This window comes from Hemiscyllium ocellatum, chromosome 44, assembly GCF_020745735.1.
Source record: "Hemiscyllium ocellatum isolate sHemOce1 chromosome 44, sHemOce1.pat.X.cur, whole genome shotgun sequence".
Taxonomy (NCBI): domain Eukaryota; kingdom Metazoa; phylum Chordata; class Chondrichthyes; order Orectolobiformes; family Hemiscylliidae; genus Hemiscyllium; species Hemiscyllium ocellatum.
In genome coordinates, this window is record NC_083444.1 from 293,163 (window position 1) to 315,769 (window position 22,607).

Here is a 22,607-nt window from a genome sequence, read left to right on the forward strand (position 1 = left end):
AGGCCATGGTTCAGGTTCCATCTGCTCCAGAGATGTGTTATACCATTTCTGAACAGGTTGATTAAAAGTATCCTCTTCTTTCCAGTGTTGGTTAAGTCACAAGAAAAGCTGTGCGCAGATCAGCTTTAAATCAGTTCATATCAAAGTGGTCACTTTAAATCACGACCACTTCCACCCCTACCCACACCACTCACCTGAACACCACTGACACGCCCCCTGCAGATCCCACAGTCACCATCTTCTCCCCCATCGATGCCCGGGGTGAGTGTCACTTCTGGACATGACGTCATCCCAGTCCCTCCACTACCACACCACTCCAGTTAGAGTCTCCACCCCCACTCCCAGCTCCACTAGGTCATGGCTCCCAGTCCTGCCAAGTTTTCACCATCCCCCCAGATCTCCCCCTCACTGAGGATAAATGATCAGTCCTCAGCAAACACCTTACCTTCATCCCCCTCTGCTCCTGGATCAACAAATTCAACACTCGTTGAGACAGCAAACACTTCTTCCACTGCCTCCATCTTGAGCTTACTTTTTCCATCAAGACTCCTGCCCATCTTCTGAGGACCCCTTCGCCCGGCTCCAACACACCCTATCCATCTGGACACTCCGTGTCGACCTCTTTATTTCCAACTGCCGCTAGGACATTGACCGCCTCAACCTGCCCACCCCTCTCAGCCACTCCAACCTCTCACCCTCACAATGCGCAGCCTTCCACTCCCTCTGCTCCAACCCCAACCTTACCTTCAAACGGACAAATGGGAGGGTTGCAGTGGAAGTTTGGCACACTGACCTCTACACTGCTGAAACCAGGCACCACCTTGAAGACATCTTCTCCTACCGCCCCCTCAACCATGACCTCACCTCCCATCACCAAACCATCATCTCCCGGACCGAACACAATCTCATCACCTCAGCGGATCTCTCACCCACAGCTTTCAACCTTATTGTTCGGGAACCCTGCCCCACCATCCTACCCCCAAGCCTGACTACCCTGGCCCAGCCATCATCTCAGCCTGCTCCTGCCCCACCGAATTCTCTCCATATCTCTCAATACTGTCCTATTCCCACCTGATCCAGGAACTCCCCACACACATTCAGGACACCACCCATGCCTTCCATCTCCTACAAGACTTCCGTTTCCCTTGCCCCCAATGCCTCATCTTCACCATGGACATCCAGCCCCTATACACCTCCATCCACTCTGACCAGGGCCTCCAAGCCGTCCATTTCTTCCTCTCCTGACATTTCCACCAGTACCCTTCCACTGACTACTCTCGCTCATTTGGCGGACCGGGTCCTCACCCTCAACAATTTCTCCTTCAAATCCTCCCACTTCCTCCAGACGAAAGGGGTAGCCATGGGCACCCACGTGGGCCCCAGCTATGCCTGTTTCTTTGTTGGTTACGGGAACAGTCCATCTTCTGCAGTTACACCGGCACCACTCCCCACCTTTTCCTCCGCTACATTGATGACAGTATCAGCGCCACCTTGTGCTCCCATTAGGAGGTTGAACAGTTTGTCAACTTCACCAACACATTCCACCCCAAACTTAAGTTCACCTGGACCATCTCAGACACCTCCCCACTTCCTGGACCTCTCCATCAACGGTGACTGACTCAACACTGATTTCTACAAATCAACCGTCTCCCACAGCTACCTGGATTACATCTCTTCCCACCCTGCCTCCTATAAAATGCTATGCCTTATTCCCAATTTCTCTGCCATATCTGTTCCTAGGAGGACCAGTCCCACCACAGTACACACCAGATGGCCTCCTTCTTTAAAGATCGCAATTTCCCCTCCCACGTAGTTGATGATGCCTTCCAGAGTATCTCCACATCTCTACCCTCGAACTCCAACCGCAATAAGGACAGAACCCCCCCCCCCGTCCTCAACTTCCATCCCACCAACTTCTATATACATCGCATCATCCTCCATTTCTGCCACCTACAAACGGACCCCACCACTATGGATATATTTCTCTCCCCTCCCCTATCCACTTTCTGTAAAGAATGTTTCCCTCACGACTGCCTCGCCAGGTCCACGTCCCCCCCAACCCACCCACCTTCCCCTGCCATTGCAGGAATTGCAAAACCTACACCCAAATCTCTCCCCCCCCCCCCCCCCCCCCCCCCGCGCCCCACCACCTCCATCCAAGGTCCCAAAGGAGCCTTCCACATCCATCAAAGTTTCACCTGCACATCCACACGTCATTTACTGTATCCGTTACTCCCGATGCAATCTCCTCTACATTGAGGAGATAGGATGCCTATTCACAGAGTGCTTCAGAGAACATCTCCGGAACACCTGCACCCAACTCCAACTCCACCACCCTGTGGTGGAACACTTCAACTCCCTCTCCCACTCCGCCAAGAACATGCAGGCCCTGGGCTTCCTCCACTGCCACTTCCTAACCACCCACAGCCTGAAGGAAGAACACTTCATCTTCCACCTTGGAACCCTCCAACCCCATGGCATCAATGTGGATATCACCAGTTTCCTAATTTCCCCTCCCTCAACCTTATCCCAGTTCCAACCTTGCAGCTCAGCAGTGCCCTCATGACCTGTCCTACTTGTTCACCTTCCTTCCCACCTACCCCTCCAACCTATCACCATTACCCCCACCTCCACCTACCTATCGCACTCTCAGCTACCTTCTCCCAGCCCCAACTCCCACCTCCCATTTATTGCTTACCCCCCCCCCCCCCCCCCCCCCCGAGGTTCCCAGACTCATTGCTGATGAAGGGCTTTTGCCCGAAACGCCAATTCTCCTGTTCCTTGGATTCTATCTGACCTGCTGTGCTTTTCCAGCATTACACTCTTGACACTGAACTGATATAAACACTTACCTTCATAAATATTGGCAACCTGACTCTAACCAACAAGAATGATAGAAATAACAAAAAGCTAAAACTTTCATGTATTGCAACTCTCGATCCTTAATGTGCATTCATATTACAAATGAGTTTTGAAGTGTATCAATTATTGTCAGAGATAGATAATCTATTTCACTATATCCTACCTATAAGTCTACTACCTAATCCACAAGAGTCTCTACACTTTCAACAGCTTCACAATCCTCTGCCATCTCTATAGTTTTGTAAAGCACCATAGAAGAGATGAGAAAAAAATGTCTTCCCTCAAAAGGGTTGTTATGAATCTTTATAATTCTTTCCCAAAGTGGATGCTTATTTTTTCAATATATTTAAGACTTGTTTGTTGGTCTCTCACAGTATCAAGTGAAAGCCCAAGATTAACTACTGATTGCAGTGAAAGCGAGAGTATGCTTGATGGGCTAAATGGTCTGCTCCTACTCCTGTTTCTTATATTCTTATTTATAACAATAAAGGCAAAGAGAAATGCACATTTTGAGCAATGTCATTCCGCCATACTGAAGTAAACTTTACAAAAATGTATGTTAATTCCAACATAATGTATTTCTTTTAATTTTTCTCCTCTTCTGTTAAAGGGATAGGATCCTGAACAGGTACCATTCTACACAAGTCTTGTCCCATCTTGGCCAGGTTATAATTCTTTACGCGGGACCAGCCAATTTGTCTGCAGGAGCGAAAACCATGTCTAATCTTCACTTGTCCTCAATTAATGTCTGTTTGCACTTTGTTGCGAGAATAATAGGATATGGCAATCAGGAGCACAAACCCAGATAGGTTTCTCATTCCTGGAATTCCTTTGGTTAATGAGTGCAGGAAGGCTATTCAGCCCCTCCATCCTGATACATCAATGCAGAAGGAATAAGATGTGCATTTACATGATGCATTTAGCAACCCCTGGTTGAGTCGAAGATTTTTCCTTGAGTTAATAGAGTCGATAGCCAGAGACTATTTCCCAGGGCAGAAATGACTAACACGAGGGGTCATAGTTTTAAGTTGGTTGGAGGAAAGTATAGAGGGGATGTCAGAGGCGGGTTCTTTACACAGAGAGTTGTGAGAGCATGGAATGCGTTGCCAGCAGCAGTTGTGGAGGCAGGGTCATTGAGGACATTTAAGAGACTCCTGGACATGCATATGGTCACAGACATTTGCGGGTGCATACATGAGGATCAGTGGTCAGCACAACATCGTGGGCTGAAGGGCCTGTTCTGTGCTGTACTGTTCTATGTTCTAATGATGTTAAGATCAAGGACTCAGAGGGTTGAGTTCCAGGGAAAAGTTGAATAAATTGGGGCATTTTCCTTGGAGCATCACAGCCTGAAGCATGACCTTATAGAGTTTTATAAAATCACGAGGGGCATGAATAGAGTGAATAGCCAATTTTTTTTTAGGTTGGGTGAGTCCAAAACTAGAGGTCATAAGTTTAAGGTGAGAGGGGAAAGATTCAAAAAGGACCTGGGGAAAGATTAAAAAAGGATCTGGTGTAGATTTTACACACACACAGTGGTGCATGTATGGAATGAGCTGCCAGAGGAAAAGTGGAAGTGGGGAGAATTACATTTAAAAGGTGTCTGGATGGACACATGAATTGAAAAGATTTACAGGTATATAGGCCAAATGCTGGCATTTGGGACTAGGTCTGGTCAGCACAGACAAGTTGAACCAAAGGGTCTGTTTCCATGCTCTATGACTAAGTGTAACATTAGAAACGCAGCAGTCAAGTATTATACAGCAAGCTCCCACAGACAGTACAATATCTGCTGTTAACATATTGTATGAAAGACAAATATAGGGCAACATATTGATGATAATAACTTATACTGATATAGTGCCACAGTATCTTCAATATTCAGAGAGATCAAACACTCTGTTCACCCCCAGCACCCACATCTCCAACACCACCCACACTATCCACCCCATAACCGACATCTTCAACACGATCCATACTATCCACCTCCACCAACCACACCCTCAACACCACCCACAGTATTCACCCCCACCACATACATCTCCAATACCAACCACACATCTCCAAAAACACCCACACTATCTTCCGACAACATCACCCACATTATACACCCTCCCCACACACGTCTCCAAAACCAACCATACCCTCAACACCACCCACACTATCCACCAACATCATCCACACTATCCACCTACACCACCATACAGACACACACCCAACACCAGCTACACTAGCCACCTACACCACCATACAGACACACACCCAACACCAAACACACTCGCAACACAACCCACCACACACATCTCCAACAACACCGACCTGATCTTCCCTCAACACCACCCACACTATCCACCTACACCAGCATACACACACACACACCCAACACCAACCACACTATCCACCTACACCAGCATACACACACACACACCCAACACCAACCACACTATCCACCTACACCAGCATACACACACACACACCCAACACCAACCACACTCACAACACACATCTCCAACAACAGCCACACCCTACCACCACCCACACCATCCACCCCTACCACCACCCACACCCTCCATCCCCAACACTATTCATACTATCCACCTGGAACACCACACACATCCCCAAAATCACCCATAGTCCACCACCACCCTCACCCTCCACCGCCAACACCACAATCACCCTCCACACCCCAAATCCACCCACACCGCCAACACCACAATCACCCTCCACACCCCAACACCGCCAACACCACAATCACCCTCCACACCCCAAATCCACCCACACCGCCAACACTACCATCACCCTCCACACCCCAACACCACCATCACCCTCCACACCCCAACACCACCCACACCGCCAACACTACCATCACCCTCCAAACCCCAACACCACCCACACCGCCAACACCACAATCACCCTCCAAACCCCAACACCACCCACACCGCCAACACCACAATAACCCCCCAAACCCCAACACTATCCACACCGCCAACACCACCATCACCCTCCACACCCCAACACCACCCACACCGCCAACACTACCATCACCCTCCAAACCCCAACACCACCCACACCGCCAACACCACAATCACCCTCCAAACCCCAACACCACCCACACCGCCAACACCACAATAACCCCCCAAACCCCAACACTATCCACACCGCCAACACCACAATCACCCTCCAAACCCCAACACCACCCACACCGCCAACACCACAATCACCCTCCAAACCCCAACACCACCCACACCGCCAACACCACAATAACCCCCCAAACCCCAACACCATCCACACCGCCAACACCACCATCACCCTCCACACCCCAACACCACCCACACCGCCAACACTACCATCACCCTCCAAACCCCAACACCACCCACACCGCCAACACCACAATCACCCTCCAAACCCCAACACCACCCACACCGCCAACACCACAATAACCCCCCAAACCCCAACACTATCCACACCGCCAACACCACCATCACCCTCCACACCCCAACACCACCCACACCGCCAACACCACAATAACCCCCCAAACCCCAACACTATCCACACCGCCAACACCACCATCACCCTCCACACCCCAACACCACCCACACCGCCAACACCACCATCACCCTCCACACCCCAACACCACCCACACCGCCAACACCACAATCACCCTCCAAACCCCAACACCGCCAACACCACCATCCCTCAGCCTCTCCTCTCCCCCCCCCCCCAGGATCTAAAATGGCGGCGGCCGCTCAGGGGACGGTCCGTCTGTTTAATGACAGTCGCCCAATCCTCCGGGGGAGGGGCGGAGCGGAGAGAAGGACGGGATTCTGTGGGCGTGGCCGTGACCTCAATGGGCGTGTTTGGGCACTAGTGGGTGTGTCCTGCGCGCAGGCGGCGGTGACCGACCTTAAGGGGCGGGGCCGGGGCCATCGCGGCGCCATCTTGAAAGTTCTATGATCGGAGTGACCGGGTGAGGACCGGGAGGGGTGTGTCGGGAAGGGGAGGGGGAGAAGGTCTGGGGGTGGGGGAGGTGTGTCGGGAAGGGGGGGGGGGGGGGGAGGTGTGTCGGGAAGGGGGGGGGGGGGGGAGGTGTGTCGGGAAGAGAGGGGGGTTTGTGTCGGGAAGGGGGGGGAGGGTCTGGGGGGTGGGGGCGGTGTGTCGGGATGGTTGGTACGTGTGGGTGGGTAGTGGGTGTTGGGGGGTTGGTGGGTGAGGCATGTGGGGAGTGTGGGGGTGGGGCGAGCGAGTTGGGGGTGGGTGGTGAGGGAGGATGGGGCGTGTGGGTGGTTATGGGGTGGGGGGGATGGGAAGGGTGGGTGGGTGTGCGGGGGTGGGGATGGGGTGGGAAGAGTGGGTGGGGGTGGGGTGGGAAGAGTGGGTGTGGGTGGGGGGGGAAGAGTGGGTGGGGGTGGGGGGGGGAAGAGTGGGTGGGGGTGGGGGTGGGGGTGTGGGTGGGGGGGGAAGAGTGGGTGGGGGTGGTGGATGGGGGTGGGAAGAGTGGGTGGGGGTGGGGGTGGTGGTGAAGGGTGGGGGTGGGAGGGAAGGGTGGGGGTGGGAGGGAAGGGTGGGTGGGAAGTGGGGGTGGGGGTGGGGGTGGGAGGGAAGGGTGGGGGTGGGGGTGGGAGGGAAGGGTGGGTGGGAAGTGGGGGTGGGGGTGGGAAGAGTGGGTGGGGGTGGGGGTGGGAAGTGGGGGTGGGGGTGGGAAGAGTGGGTGGGGTGGGAAGAGTGGGTGGGGGTGGGCGTGGGAAGAGTGGGTGGGCGTGGGAAGAGTGGGTGGGGGGGATGGGGGGAGCGTGGGGGGGGAGAGTGGGTGGGGGGGATGGGGGGGAGCGTGGGGGGGGATGGGGGGAGCGTGGGTGGGGGGGAGCGTGGGGGGCGAGGGGGGGATGGGGGCAAGAGTGGGTGGGGGGGAGAGTGGATGGGGAGAGTGGATAGGGGGGCGTGGGGGGGGAGAGTGGATGGGGAGAGTGGATAGGGGGGCGTGGGGGGGGAGAGTGGATGGGGAGAGTGGATAGGGGGGCGTGGGGGGGGAGAGTGGATGGGGGAGCGTGGGGGGGGAGAGTGGATGGGGGAGCGTGGGGGGGGTGGGGGAGCGTGGGGTGGGGGAGCGTGGGGGGGGAGAGTGGATGGGGGAGCGTGGGGGGGGTGGGGGGGGGATGGGGGGAGCGTGGGGGGGATGGGGGGAGCGTTGGGGGGAGCGTGGGGGGGGATGGGGGGAGCGTGGGGGGGAGAGTGGGTGGGGGGGATGGGGGGGAGAGTGGATGGGGGGGAGCGTGGGGGGGGAGAGTGGATGGGGGGAGCGTGGGGGGGGAGAGTGGGTGGGGGGGATGGGGGGGAGCGTGGGGGGGGAGAGTGGGTGGGGAGGATGGGGTGAGAGTGGGTGGGGGGGAGAGTGGGTGGGGAGGATGGGGTGAGAGTGGGTGGGGGCGAGAGTGGATGGGGGGGTGGGGGGGGCGAGAGTGGGTGGGGGGGTGGGGGTGGGTGGGGGGGTGGTGGTGGTGGGGGCGAGAGTGGGTGGGGGGGTGGGGGTGGGTGGGGGGGGGGGTGGTGGTGGTGGGGGCGAGAGTGGGTGGGGGGGTGGTGGTGGTGGGGGTGGGGGCGAGAGTGGGTGGGGGGGTGGGGGGGGGTGGTGGTGGTGGGGGGGTGGGGGCGAGGGTGGGTGGGTGTGGGGGCGAGAGTGGGTGGGGGGGTGGGGGCGAGTGGGGGTGGGGGCGAGAGTGGGTGGGGGTGGTTGGGGGGGTGGGGGGGCGAGAGTGGATGGGGGGGTGGGGGGGCGAGAGTGGATGGGGGGGTGGGGGGGGAGAGTGGATGGTGGGCGGGGGGGGGAGAGTGGGTGGGGGGGATGGGGGAGAGCGTGGGTGGGGGGGTGGGGTTGGGGGGGTGGGGGGGAGAGTGGATGGGGGGTGGGGGGGGTGGGTGTGGGGGGTTGGGGATGGAGGGGGTGTGTGGGAGGGGGGATGGTGGGGGTGTGTGTGTGAGATGAGGGGGATAGTGGGGGGGTGGACGGGGAGGTGACGGGAAACTGGGGTGTGTGTGGATCCGGGGGATACTGGGAGGGGTGGACGGGTTGAGGGGGGGGGATAGTTGGGCGGGATGGGGTGGTATTTAGAGGGATAGTGGGGCGGGTGGTGTTGCGGGTGGAGTGGGGATGTGGGGAAGGGGTGATGGTGATTTAGTGTGTGGATGAGAGTCCAGCAGGTGTGCGGATTTAGTGTATGGGGGTAGGAGTTAGTGTTGCTGCGGGGAGGTGGGTCACTGTGGGCCATTTAGCTGCAAGAGGTTGGTACAGTGTAGCTGTGGGTGGGGGGACAGTGTAGCTGCGGACTGTGTTGGGGTGTGGGGTGGAGGAAGGTATGACGGCGTAGCTGCCCCATCCAGTGCAGGTGGGGCGTATTCCGTCACACTCCTGATTTGTGCCTTGGGTGTGGCGTGGCGTGGCGTGTTGGGTGTGGCGTGGTGTGGCGTGGCGTGGCGTGTGTCGGGTGTGGGCAATCCAAGTGCTATTGCAGTCCTGCGTTGGGAATCATCTGGTTATCGGAATTTGTCAGGCATTATTCCATTTATTCTTATGTACTAGTTGAATGTTTATTGTAACTTTAAGAAGCCCCTGTTTTGGATTTATCAGTTTCCTCCTTTTGCTGTACTGTGCAGAGTGAGTTTGCTGTTGCATTCTCATTTGCAGTATTATCTGCTGTACCATTGACAACCTTACTTTGAACTTAAATATGGAAAAACATACTTGTACTGCGCATGCATTTATTGTAACACTGCATCTGCTGAGGAGGAAAACCTTCCCACTATCTGTCAGAGTAATTGTGAAAGCATAAAGCATCTCATCAGGTCAGCAAGTTGTTTGACTAGCTTGCTAATCGAGATATTGCAGGATATGGCCAGTTATGGCTATTTTATGATATGTGAAAATAACTTCAGTGAAGTTAGCATTTTTTGTGTCCACAGTGCAGTACTAGACAGCTGGAACATACAAATAAGAAGCCTGAGTTACGTGTACATGTGGCCATTTCACCATCTTTGTGTCTGCATTGTGGATGTGCATGAGACAGACTCCTTCAGAGATGTGAAGTGACGATAGATAACTATGTATTAACAGTGAGTACCAGACAGCCGCCAGAATTGTTCAAATGAGTTTCATTACCTTCTAAGCCTTGGCAACAATGTTTGTGGCTTTTCAGCATACAAACCTGAGAACTTGACGAATGCATAACATGAGTTTGTCTCACATCTCATTTTATCTTTATAAACTTTATAACCCCAAGGCATTTTATGCGTATGTGAGAAACATGAGAATGACGAGAACGAGGGTAGGTCCGATCAAGGACAGTAGTGGGAGATTGTGTATTGAGTCGGAAGAGATAGGAGGGGTCTTGAATGAGTACTTTTCTTCAGTATTTACGAACGAGAGGGACCGTATTGTTGAAGAGGAGAGTGTGAAACGGACTGGTAAGCTAGAAGAGATACTTGTTAGGAAGGAAGATGTGTTGGACATTTTGAACAACTTGAGGATAGACAAGTCCCCCGGGCCTGACGGGATATATCCTAGGATTATGTGGGAAGCAAGAGAGGAAATTGCAGTACCGTTGGCAATGATCTTTTCGTCTTCACTGTCAACAGGGGTGGTACCAGGGGACTGGAGAGTAGCGAATGTTGTGCCCCTGTTCAAAAAAGGGAATAGGGATAACCCCGGGAATTACAGGCCAGTTACTCTTACTCCTGTGGTAGGCAAAGTAATGGAAAGGGTACTGAGGGATAGGATTTATGAGTATCTGGAAAGACACTGCTTGATTAGGGACAGCCAGCACGGATTTGTGAAGGGTAGGTCTTGCCTTACAAGTCTTATTGAATTCTTTGAGGAGGTGACCAAGCATGTGGATGAGGGTAGAGCAGTGGATGTAGTGTACGTGGATTTTAGTAAGGCATTTGATAAGGTTCCCCATGGTAGGCTGATGCGGAAAGCCAGGAGACATGGGATAGAGGGAAACTTGGCCAACTGGATCGAAAACTGGCTAACCGGTCGAAGTCAGAGAGTGGTGGTAGATGGTAAATATTCAGCCTGGAGCCCAGTTACAAGTGGAGTTCCGCAGGGATCAGTTCTGGGTCCTCTGCTGTTTGTAATTTTTATTAATGACCTGGATGAGGGAGTCGAAGGGTGGGTCAGTAAATTTGCAGATGATATGAAGATTGGTGGAGTTGTGGACAGTGAGGAGGGCTGTTGTCGGCTGTAAAGGGACTTAGATATGATGCAGAGCTGGGCTGAGGAGTGGCAGATGGAGTTCAACCCTGCCAAGTGTGAGGTTGTCCATTTTGGAAGAACAAATAAGAATGCGGAATACAGGGTTAACAGTAGGGTTCTTAGTCAGGTGGAGGAACAGAGGGATCTTGGGGTCTATGTACATAGATCTTTGAAAGTTGCCAGTCAGGTGGATAGAGCTTGTAAGAAGGCCTATGGTGTATTAGCGTTCATTAGCAGAGGGATTGAATTCAAGAGTCGTGAAGTGATATTGCAGCTGTACAGGACTTTGGTTAGGCCACATTTGGAGTACTGTGTGCAGTTCTGGTCGCCTCACTTTAGGAAAGATGTGGAAGCTTTGGAGAGGGTGCAGAGAAGATTTACCAGGATGTTGCCTGGAATGGAGAATAGGTCGTACGAGGATAGGTTGAGAGTTCTCAGCCTTTTCTCGTTGGAACGGCGAAGGATGAGGGGTGACTCGATAGAGGTTTATAAGGTGATCAGAGGAATAGATAGAGTAGACAGTCAGAAACTTTTTCCCCGGGTACAACAGAGTGTTACAAGGGGACATAAATTTAAGGTGAAGGGTGGAAGGTATAGGGGAGATGTCAGGGGTGGGTTCTTTACCCAGAGAGTGGTGGGGGCATGGAATGCGCTGCCCGTGGGAGTGGTAGAGTCAGAATCATTGGCGACCTTTAAGCGGCAATTGGATAGGTACATGGATGGGTGCTTAATCTAGGATAGATGTTCGGCACAACATCGTGGGCCGAAGGGCCTGTTCTGTGCTGTATTGTTCTATGTTCTAACTATTTTACTGAAGATTCCACAAAGGACTCATTAATATCGTAACTGAACAGTTAAACCAAAATGTAATTGAGAGTTTGCTTAGTGATGAATCTGATGTCGAAGGTTACATTGACTAGTGGTTTGCAACTAAATGGGGTGGAGGGCTATACAAATTTAAGATAAGACAGTATCAGTAAGAGGTATATAACTAGCAGCAAGATGGATGCAGAATCTGCGTGAATTGATTTAAAGGATATGAAGGGCAGAAGCCACATTTCAGTTTTACGAAGTAGAGTGAGTAACTGTGAGCACCTCGGGAAGGATAATACCGTATTGGCCCCGGGTGGTGTGCAGCAATGATTTACAAAAAGGACTTGAACATCAGACACCAATGTCAGGAGCGATTGTACAAACTCAGGTTATGTTCCCTGAAACATAGAAGAATAAGGAGTGTTTTGTTTGAAGTTTAGAGATATTAAAGGGAGTGGATAGGTAGATAAAAAATATATACACAGGTTGGAGAATCTAAGATTAAAGAGTGCTGTCCTAAAGAGTTTGAGCCAGACCTTGCATAAGTAAAATTAGGAAACTATATATGCAAATAGTGGTAGAAGTTTGGAACTCTTCTTTAGAACAAAGAAGAATGTTTCCTTAATGGATAATTTTTAAGGAGAAAGTGAGGACTGCAGATGCTGGAGATCAGAGCTGAAAATGTGTTGCTGGAAAAGCGCAGCACGTCAGGCAGCATCCAAGGAGCAGGAGAATCGACGTTTCTCAATGTCGATTCTCCTGCTCCTTGGATGCTGGATAATTTTTAAACTGACATTGGTAGATAACAGATTATGAGTAAATGTTATTGTTTTGGAGTTAGCCTGCATATCGGTTGTGTTTACATCAAGTGGCAAAATATAGTGAAGGGATTAAACGGCATGCTCTTTTCATGTTCCTGGCAGGGGTGATCTCCGAGCATTGAGTATAGGAGTTGGGAGGTCATGTTGCAGATGCACAGGGTGTTGGTTAGGCCACTTCTGGAATATTGCATGCAGTTCTGGTCTCCTACCTATCGGAAGGATGTTGTGAAACTTGAAAGGGTTCAGAAAAGATTTACAAGGATGTTGCCAGAGGTGGAGGATCTGAACAATAGGGAGAGGCTGCATAGGCAGGGGCTGTTTTCCCTGCAGTGTCAAAGGCTGAGGGGTGACCTCATAGAGGTTTATAAAATCATGAGGGGCATGGATAGGGTAAATAGTTTTTGTTTCACTGGAGTTGGGGAGTCCAGAACTAGAGGGCATAGGTTTAGGGTGAGAGAGGAAAGATATGAAAGGGACCTAAGGGGCAACGTTTTCATGCAGAGCATGGTACGTGTTTGGAATGAGCTGCCAGAGGATGTGGTGGAAGCTGGTACGATTACAATATTTAACAGGCATCTGGATGGGTATATGAATAGAAGGAGTTTAGAAGGATATGGGCCACGTGCTGGAAAATGGGACTAGATTAGGTTGGGATATCTGGTTGGCATGGACGGGTTGGACCGAAGGGTCTGTTTCCATGCTGTGCGTCTCTATGACTCTATAATCCATCACCCTAATTGGAGTGTTCTATAAGAGTACTACATAGAGGAAGAAATAATGTGTAGACAAGTCTATGGTAAGTAGCAGAAATAGAAAAATGAGACTTGGGAGCAGGAGTAAGTCATTTGGCATGATCAGTGTTGGTCTGGTTGTGGTCTCCTCAGCCTCCTGTCATCCTAGACTACCTTGACTATCAAACTTAACCTTGAACAAGTTCAGCAACCCAGCCTCTGCTGCTTTCTGGGAAAGAGAACGCCAAAACCTAATGACCCTCTGAAAGTATAGAAGTTCTCCTCTCTATGAAAAGGGAGCCTTCTCATTCTTAACAAAAACAGAAGTTTCTGGAAAAGCTCAGCAGGTCTGGCAGCATCTGTGAAAAGAAATTGTTTGTTTCAGGTCTGGTGACCCATGCTCAGAACACACTCAAAATGAAACATCTTATCTACAGGGGAACCTCAATTATCCGGCATTTGATTACCTGAATTTTGGATTATCTGGACAATACGCTTGGCTAAACTGTGGTTATCTGGCATTCAGTTTTCCGAACAAAATACTCCCTGCCTGTGTCATTCAGATAAGGCATATGGTGTGCTGGGCTTTATTGGTAGAGGAATTGAGTTCCGGAGTCCTGAGGTCATGTTGCAGTTGTGTAAGACTCTGGTGCGGCTGCATCTGGAGTATTGTGTGCAGTTTTGGTCGCCATACTATAGGAAGGATGTGGAAGCACTGGAACGAGTGCAGAGGAGGTTTACCAGGATGTTGCCTGGCATGGTAGGAAGATCGTATGAGGAAAGGCTGAGGCACTTGGGGCTGTTCTCATTGGAGAAAAGGTGGTTTAGAGGAGATTTGATAGAGGTGTACAAGATGATTAGGGGTTTAGATAGGGTTGACAGTGAGAACCTTTTTCCGCTAATGGAGTCAGCTGTTACTAGGGGACATAGCTTTAAATTAAGGGGAGGTTGGTATAGGACAGATGTTAGGGGTAGATTCTTTACTCAGCGAGTTGTGAGTTCATGGAATGCCCTGCCAGTAGCAGTGGTGGACTCTCCCTCTTTATGGTCATTTAAACGGGCATTGGATAAGCATATGGAGGTTATTGGGCTAGTGTAGGTTAGGTAGGCTTCGGTCGGCGCAACATCGAGGGCCGAAGGGCCTGTACTGCGCTGTATTTTTCTATGTTCTATGTTCTATAATCAAGGTTCCTTTGAAGTCTCCTCAAGATTTTCCAGGTTTCAATAAACTAATCTTTCATTCATCTAAATATCAATGGATAGGGGGCCGGCCTTCTCCAGCTTCCGTCGCATGATAAGCTCTCTATGCGTCTCTATGACTCTATAATCCATCACCCTAATTGGAGTGTTCTATAAGAGTACTACATAGAAGAAGAAATAATGTGTAGACAAGTCTATGGTAAGTAGCAGAAATAGAAAAATGAGACTTGGGAGCAGGAGTAAGTCATTTTGCAAACAACGAGACCAAAACAATACACAGAGCTTCAGATGTGGCCTCACACCGATCCTGTACAATTGTACTCCATTCCCTTGCAGCAAGAGGGGAAAGATATAAAAAAGACCTATGAGGCAACTTTTTCACACAGAGGGTGGTATGTGTATGGAATGAGCTGCCAGAGGAAGTAGTGGAGGCTGGTACAATTACAACATTTAAGAGGCAGTTGGATGGGCATATGAATAGGAAGGATTTGGAGGGATATGGGTTGGGATAGTTGGTCCGCATGGATGGGTTGGACCTAAGAGTCTGTTTCCATGCTATACATCTCCATGACTGTAAATGACAGGATTCCATTAGTCTTCCTAACCTCTTGCTGTCACTGTACACTAACTTTTTGTGATTTGTGTACCAGGATATCCAGATAACTTTGTGCCACTGAGTTCTGCAATCACTCTCCATTTAAATAGCATACTCCTGTGAAAGTAGCAAGTTTGCATTTTTTCCATCTTGTATTCCATCTGCCAAATATTTGTCCATTCACTTAACTCTATATCGGTTTGATATCCTATCTGGGTGTGATTGGCAAGTTTAGTTGCCATACATTTGATATTCTCATCCAGGTCATTGGTTTGTACGTAAATGAGGCCCTAACTCTCATCCCTGTAACATCCACTAATTAGAATTTTCCAACTCACAAAAGACTTATAAATACCTATTCTCTGCATCCTATTTGCTACCAATCCTCCAACCTCTCCATGCTAATAAGTTACTCCATCCACCATGAGCCACGATTTTGAGTTGTCTTTTTTGTGGCACATTTTCAATAACCTTTCAACCCCTGCAGATAACCTGGCAGATGAAATGATGATATTGAAAAATCAAAACAGTGTGGTCCTAGTTTATTTACTATGTGGAAATCCAGTAAGAGAAAAAACATTCCAGAGCCTTGTAATTACTGATAACCAGATGAAATATTGAAGAAATTGGAAAAACGTCTTGGTGGTAGTGCTCGCAACAGGGTAAGGTTTAAGTTACGGGTCAAAGAGTGACACAAGTAGGAAATAGCTTGACAAAGATCAACTTCAGAGAAATGGAGGATGGAGCTACTCTTGGCAAACTGGACAAAGAAATCTTTGAAAAGCAAAGAGACAGGAATAGCTTTGCCATGATGAATGTGGAAAGAATTTTTCCTATTGTGGGGGAGTCCAGATCTAGACACTATTTTAAAAGTCAGGAGATTGCCCTTTTAGGACAGGTGATGAGAATTCTTTTTGAGGTTTGTCCATCCCCTAAGGCAGTGGAAGAGGCGTCATTAAATCTTTTCACGGTGCAGGTGGATCGATTCTGCTGTGTTATTGGAAATGCTGGGAGTACAGAATTTGAATCACCACAGCAGCCATGATCTCACCGAATGCTAAAGCAAGCTTTAGAATCAGAGAATCCCTACGGTGTAGAAACAGGCCCTTTGGCCCAACAAGTCCACACCGACCTGCTGAAGCACAACCCACCCAGACCCATCTCCCCACCCTATTATTCTATATTTACCCCTGACCAATGCACCTAACCTACACATCCCTGAACACTATGGGACAATTTGGCATGGCCAATTCACCTAACCACATCTTTGAATTGTGGGAGGAAACGGAGCACCCAGAGGGAACCGATGCAGACACAGGGAGAATGTACGAACTCCATGCAGACAGTTGCTGGAATCAAACCCAGGTCCTTGGTGCTGTGAGGCAGCAGTGCTAACCACTGTGCCACTGTATCATGTTTTTTATTTTGCAAAGTTGAAGGGCCACAGTCCACCTTTTGTTCCTTATCTGTTCAATGACCAAGTGGTATTATTGCTAAATTGTTAATCCAGAAATGCAGGTAATGTATTGAGGACCTGGGTTTGAATCCTGCCACAACAGATGGAATTTGATTTCAATAAATATCTGGAATTAAAGAGTTTAAAGATGTCACTGAATTAATTGGCAATTGTCAGAAGTACCCTTCTCGTTCACTAATGTCCTCTAGGGAAGGAAACTGCTATCCTGCCACTGATGTGTGCTCCAGAACCTTCTGCTCCCTGAGCCAAGCTGTTGCAGTACAGTTACAACATTGGCATCTGGCCAACAATGTGGAAAATTGTCCAGGTATGTCCTGTACACAAAAATCCAACCTGGCCAATTACCGCCCCATCAGTCTACTCTCGATCATCAGTAAAGTGATGGAAGGGGTCATCAACAGCGCTATCAAGCAGCACTTGCTCTGTGACGCCCGGTTTGGGTTTCACCAGGGCCACTCAGCTCCTGACCTCATTACGGCCTTGGTCCAAACATGGACAAAGGAGCTGAACTCCAGAGGGGAGGAGAGAGTGACAGCCCTTGACATCAAGGCTGCATTTAACTAAGTATGGCATCATTGAGCTCTGGCAAAACTGGAATCAATGGGTATCGGGGGCAAACACTCCACTGATTAGAGTCATATCTGACACATAGGAAGATGGTCGTGGTTGTTGTTGAAGGGTAAGTCACCTCAGCTCCAGGCCATCTCTGCAGGAGTTCCTCAGGATAGTGTCCTAGGCCCAACCATCTTCAGCTGCTTCATCAATGACCATATTCTTGTGATCAAGGATAGTCAGCATGGTTTTGTGAAAGGCAGGTCGTGCCTCACAAACCTTATTGAGTTCTTTGAGAAGGTGGCCAAGGAAGTGGACGAGGGTAAAGCAATGGATGTGATGTATATGGATTTTAGCAAGGCGTTTGATAAGGTACCCCATGGCAGGCTAATGCAAAAACTACGGAGGTATGGCATTGAGGGTGCATTAGAAGTTTGGATTAGGAATTGGCTGGCTGGAAGGAGACAGAGGGTAGTAGTTGATGGTAAAGGTTCATCTTGGAGTGCAGTTACTATTGGTGTTCCACAAGGATCTGTTTTGGGACCATTGCTGTTTGTCATTTTTATAAATGACCTAGAGGAGGGGCTTGAAGGCTGGGTGAGCAAGTTTGCGGATGACACGAAAGTCGGTGGAGTTGTGGACAGCAAATAAGGATGTGGCAGGTTACAGCGGGATATAGATAAGTTGCAGAGCTGGGCAGAAAGGTGGCAAATGGAGTTCAATGTAGCTAAGTGTGAAGTCATTCACTTTGGTAAGAGTAACAAGAAGATGGATTACTGAGCTAATGGTAGGCTACTTGGTAGTGTGGATGAGCAAAGGGATCTTGGTGTCCATGTACACAGATCTCTGAAAGTTGCCACCCAGGTAAGTAGTGCTGTGAAGAAGGCATATGGTGTACTGGGCTTTATTGGTAGAGGAAATGAGTTCCAGAGCCCTGAGGTCATGTTGCAGTTGTATAAGACTCTGGTGCGGCCTCATCTGGAGTATTGTGTGCAGTTTTGGTCGCCATACTATAGGAAGGATGTGGAGGCACTGGAATGGGTGCAGAGGAGGTTTACCAGGATGTTGCCTGGCATGGTAGGAAGATCGTATGAGGAAAGGCTGAGGCACTTGGGGCTGTTCTCATTGGAGAAAAGAAGGTTTAGGGGAGATTTGATAGAGGTGTACAAGACGATTAGGGGTTTAGATAGGGTTGACAGTGAGAACCTTTTTCTGCTAATGGAGTCAGCTGTTACTAGGGGACACAGCTTTAAATTAAGGGGTGGTAGGTATAGGACAGATGTTAGTGGTAGATTCTTTACTCAGCGAGTTGAGAGTTCATGGAATGCCCTGCCAGTAGCAGTGTGGACTCTCCCTCTTTATGGTCATTTAAGCGGGCATTGGATAAGCATATGGAGGTTATTGGGCTAGTGTAGGTTAGGTAGGCTTCGGTCGGCGCAACATCGAGGGCCGAAGGGCCTGTACTGCGCTGTATTTTCTATGTTCTATGTTCTAAGGTCTGTCGTAAGGTCAGAAGTGGGGATGTTTGCCAATGAATGCAGAGTGTTCAGCATTCGTGACTGCTCAGGTACTGAAACAGGACATGCTCAAATGCAACAAGTCCTGGATAATAATATTCATGCTCGGGCCAACAAGTGACAAATAACATTCGCGCCACACAAATACCAGACAATGTCCGTCACCAATAAGAGACACTCCAAACACCGTCCCTTGACATTCAACAGTATTACCATTACTGAATCCTCCACTGTCAACACCTTTGGGGTTACCATTGACCAGAAACTCCACTGGACTCACCACCTAAATGCAGTGGCGACAAGAGCAGATCAGAGATGAGGAATACTGTGGCGAGTAACTCACCTCCTGACACCCCAAACCTGTCCATCATCTACAAGGCACAAGTTCGGAGTGTGATGGAATACTCCCCACTTGCCCGAATGGGTACTGTTCCAACAGCACTCGAAGCTTGACGCCATCCAGGGACAAAGCAATATGCTTGATTGGTACCACATCTACAAACATTCGACCTCTCCACCATGGGTGCTCAGTAACAGCAGTGTGTGCTATCAACAAGATGCACTGCAGAAATTCACCAAAGATCCTTACACAGCACTTTCCAAAGCTGCGATCACTTTCACCTAGAAGGACAAGGGCAGCAGGTACTTGGGAACACGACCACCTGCAAGCCACTCACCTCCTGACTTGGAAATATTCTGCTGTTCCTTCATAGTCGTTGGCTCAAAATCCTGGAATTCCCTCCCAACTGGCATTGTGGGTCAACCCACAGCAAATGGACTGCAGCGATTCAAGAAGGCAGCTCAACACCACCTTCTCAAGGGCAACTCGGGATGGGCTATCCCTGCTGGCCAGCATGTGACACCTAAATTCTAGAAATGAATAAAACAAAAATCCTGTACTGGTCTGGATTACATGTGACTCCAGACCCACTGCGATTAGAGATGGGTAATAAATACTGACCTAGCCAGTGGCACCCTCATTCCGTGGTTGAATTTTTTTTTAACATGTGAAGACGGTATGAAAACATAATCGACAAGACCACATAATCAAAAAGATAAGAGGAATGTATAATTGGACAAATAACCAAGGAAGAAATAGCAAAATGCTTGGAAATGAGCTAAAACAGAAAGCAGAGAGGTAAAAGTTTGTTGTTTGGATTGGTCAAAGGTAGAAAGTACAGTTCCACAAAAATCCATGCTGAGACACATCTGTAATTGACATTAATAATTGGGTATAATAAGGGAGAAATTAGAAAACTTTCAGATTGGTCAGATAGCTAGTAAACGAATTTCAACTTAAATAAATATGAAGTGATGCACTTTGGAAGAATGCAAACATCATCTTGTGTTGAAAGAGTTTTTTTTTAAATTTGAATTTCAAAATATTGGCATAAAGGTGTTAGTTATTTTTGTGAAGGGCTTTCTTTTTAAGGAAAAGGTCGGTGTGTCATTTTAGAACTGTGACCTTATCCACTATGTGATGATGAACATTAATTTCAGGCCCTTGATACAAAGATCTTTATACTGTTGAGTTTATCAGAATAAACACGTAAGGCTTTATTTTCAGTTCAGATGAATAAGCTTTGAGCAAGTATTTTTTAAAAGCGAACTTCACTGGATCTTATGAAATCAAAACAAAACTCAGTTATGTGAATTATGTTATGAGTACTCCAATCAGGATACGATCAAGTACCTCCTGTTATGAGGAGGAGGATAGTCCAGAGAAAAATGTGCTTACTGTACTGAAAGGAAGGAAGGAATGAGTAAAAATATTAGAACATTGGGAGAATGAATGTTCACAATTTGGTCCTCCTAGCAATCAGCTTGGGTAATACTGATATTCTTAAAGGTTAGACAGCATAATATTTTATCTACCAGAAAGCTATCCAAGAGACTGACTATGGCTGTTACAAGCTCATAAATCAAATTGTCTGAACAGGGATGGAAAAACATTAGGGAATACGTTTTACAGTTCAGAGGCACCATTGTTGAATTTAGGAGCAAGTTTAGTTTCTATCCTAAGAGTAGCCCAGGGCAATTCAAGAACCAGTTGCCTCAGCAGAAGGGTTTAACTTTTGAAACTATCAAAACAGAAAAGGCAGCATTGTGAAAGGAAATCAAGAGTTAATATTTCTGGTTTGGTGACCCTTCCTTACCTGCTGAGGAAGGGTCTCTGCACCCACAATGTTAATTCTGATTTATCTGTGCGGTTGCTGCCATCTTCCAGCAATTTCTGTTTTTGATTCTGATTTACCAAATCAGGAGAACATGAGGACTCTGGATTTATACTCGATGGAGTTTAGAAAGGTGAGGGGGGGATCTAATTGAGATAAACTGAATAGCCTGGATAGAGTAGATGTTGGGAAGATGTTTCCATTGGTAAGGGAGCCTTAGAGTAAAGGGAAGGATATTCCGAATGGAGATGAGGAGAAGCCTCTTCAGCAGAGAGTGGGGACTCTATGGGATTCATCACCACAGAAGGCTGGGGAGGCCTGGTCATTGACTATATTTAAGACTGGGGTAAAAAGTGAGGTCTGCAGATGCTGGAGATCACAGTTGAAAATGTGTTGCTGGTTAAAGCACAGCAGGTTAGGCAGCATCCAAAGAATAGGAAATTCGACGTTTCGGGCATAAGCCCTTCATCAGGAATGAGCCTCATTCCTGATGAAGGGCTTATGCCCGAAACGTCGAATTTCCTATTCCTTGGATGCTGCCTAACCTGCTGTGCTTTAACCAGCAACACATTTTCAACTATATTTAAGACTGAGATAGATAAGTCCTTGAGTACCCAGGGATCAAAGGTTACAGGGGAAAGTGGGAGAATGGGGTTGAGAAACTTATCAGCCATGATTGAATGGTGGAGCAGACTTGATGGGTGGAATGACCTAATTTCTGCTCCTATGTCTTAGGGTCTTATAGTTTGGTTAGAAGCCAGCAGACTATTTGGACTGAGACAGTTTATGCTGACAGACTTGTCGAAAAGATGTTGCTGGCAGATTTTGGTAAGGACTTACTTAATTGTTTCTTAAGTCCAAAGCCAAGAAACTCTCGTAGAATCCTTACAATGGTGAATCAGGCCATTTGGTCCGTTAAGTCTACACTGACTCTCCAAATAGCATCTCACGCAGACCCTTAACCTGTACCTGTAAGCCTGCATTTCTTGTGGCTAATCCACCTAACCTACACATCCCTGAACACCACGGGGCAATATAGCATGGCCAGTTCACCTAACCTGAGCATAATCATAGTCATGGAGTCATACAGCATGAAAGCAGACCCTCCAGTCCAACCAGTCTGTGCCAAACATAATCCCAAGATAAACTAGTCCAGTCTGCCTGCTCCTGACCCGTATCCCTTCAAACCTTTCTTATTCATGCACTTACCTAAATATCTGAGGGAAGAAACTGGAGCAATCCCACATGGACAAGGGGTGAATGTGCAAGTTCCACAGAGATAGTTGCCCAAGGTTAGAACCACTGTGCCACCGTGCTGCCCCAAAAAGCAGGTCAGGCCTGGGGATGGAATTAAACCCTTGTCCCTGGTGCTGTGAGGTAGCAGTGTCAACCACTGTGCCAGTCACTGTGCCACCCACGTGATAAACTTTTTTCTGTTAAAGAAAATGTTCAGCCTCAAGTGAATTTGTCTCTGACTAACCGGCTTGTTAACTCAATAAACAAATATAATATGATCTGTCAGAAACTGAGCGAGGTGATCCAGGGGTGCAGCATAGGACAGCATAATTAAAATACTAACAATTCAATGGGATTTGTTTCTAGCAATATAGAATCAAAATA

The 22,607-nt window shown here is 48.8% G+C and overlaps 1 protein-coding gene across 3 annotated transcripts in view; it reads left to right on the top strand.

Moving 5' to 3' along the window:
• Nucleotides 1-6,776: 6,776 nt before the first annotated feature.
• Nucleotides 6,777-22,607, top strand: part of LOC132835165 (E3 ubiquitin-protein ligase RNF167-like) — a 128,575-nt gene continuing 112,744 nt past the window's right edge. The window contains exons 1-2 of one of the 3 annotated variants that reach the window (XM_060854504.1): nucleotides 6,803-6,829; nucleotides 9,817-9,966. The gene's annotated coding sequence lies outside the window, so the exon portion shown is untranslated. Of the gene's footprint in view, nucleotides 6,830-9,816; nucleotides 9,967-22,607 lie in introns of those variants that run through there. The other 2 variants (XM_060854503.1, XM_060854505.1) reach the window with 2 other exon arrangements.